A 1,435-nucleotide genomic window follows, 5' to 3' on the forward strand; every position below is an offset into this window, starting at 1 on the left:
GTTGCTTTTTTATATTTTGCCCAGCAAGGTATGGGTGGATCATCTCTCTGCATCATTACCAACATTTGGCAGTGATTCCTCATTTCCCACTTCCCATCCACATTCCTGCTCACTGCCATCCACAAGATATAACACACCTTTATCCAAGAAGAGTCAACAGGGCTTACATGATCTACCCTTTCAGACCCGAAGTGAGATCCAGTGAGACCCAGGGGATTTATGGGTCTCCAAGGCTCTGGAGGAGACCTGTCTCTCTTCCCATCCTCTAAAGCCCGACAGTCTGAAGGAGGCTTCTGATGTTGATATAACTAGTACTCCTGGGAAGCCTCAGAGTTCTCCATTCATCTTCCAATGCCACCACAGCAACCTCATCAAGCACATCAGGTGTGAGATCCAATAGCCAAGAAGAACTAAAATGCACTTCATAGTCTCTGAAACACAAGAATGTGCCCATAGATAAGAGAGGAGTAGATTAGTTGGTGTCAAGTTGATGCTACTCAGATATCAAATGAATGAACCAATGATAAAGGCAGATATGTTAAAGATTATCATCAAAGATAATGAAGACCTCCTCACTGAGATCTCCTTGGGAGCCTCTGAGTACATGGAGGTGATCTTTGGCCTTGATGTGAAAGAAGTAGATCTCACCAACTATGACCTCCTCATCAACTTGGGCCTCCCATATGATAGGATGCTGCATGGTGAAAAAGGCAGACCTGAGACCAGCATCCCGATATTTATCCTGGATATGATCTTCATGAAGGACAACTGTGTGTCACTGAAGAGGAAGTCTAGGAAGTACTGAATTTGATGAGGATGTATTCTGAGAGGAAGCATTTTTTCTTTGGAGGGCCCAGGGAGCTCATCACCAAAGATTTCATGAAGGAAAAATACCTAGAATAACAATAGACAGTTCCCCAATGATCCAACTGGAATTTCTATGGGGCCCAAGAGCCCATACTGAAACCACCAAGATGCAAATCCTAGAGTTTATGGCCAGAGTTCATGGTTTACTAATCCAAATTCTTTCACATGTCAGTCTGAGGAGATTCTGCAAGATAAAGAAGAGAAAGTCTGAGCCACAGTTTCAGCTGAGGCTGTGTCTACTTCCAAGTCCACTACACATTCTAGTGCAGCCAGAAACAGATTCTTCATTTTGTTTGAAAAGGTCAATTAAAGATCATAAAATTTGGGTCTGAGGTAGGGCAGAAAGGAACATAATGAATATTCCTCTATCTCCTATTTTAAATGTTTTAAATATGTAACTTGAAAAGAAATTTTATCGGAAATATATACTTTTTATTTTTTGATATATTATTCAAATATTGTTTCTTTCAATGTAGATTCAATTAGTTTCAAATTCTCCAAGCTTATGAATGATATCAGACTCACATTTACTACTGTAAGAGTTTAGTTTTGTAAAAGAAATTGTGAA

The 1,435-nt window shown here is 40.1% G+C and overlaps 1 pseudogene across 1 annotated transcript; it reads left to right on the top strand.

The window, feature by feature from the left end:
* Nucleotides 1-520: 520 nt before the first annotated feature.
* Nucleotides 521-1,199, top strand: LOC309844978 (melanoma-associated antigen B16 pseudogene; annotated as a pseudogene). Its single transcript has one exon. The product of its transcript is annotated as a melanoma-associated antigen B16 pseudogene (transcript).
* Nucleotides 1,200-1,435: the final 236 nt, after the last annotated feature.

Source organism: Mustela nivalis, assembly GCF_964662115.1.
Source record: "Mustela nivalis genome assembly, chromosome: 12".
NCBI classification, from domain to species: Eukaryota; Metazoa; Chordata; class Mammalia; order Carnivora; family Mustelidae; genus Mustela; species Mustela nivalis.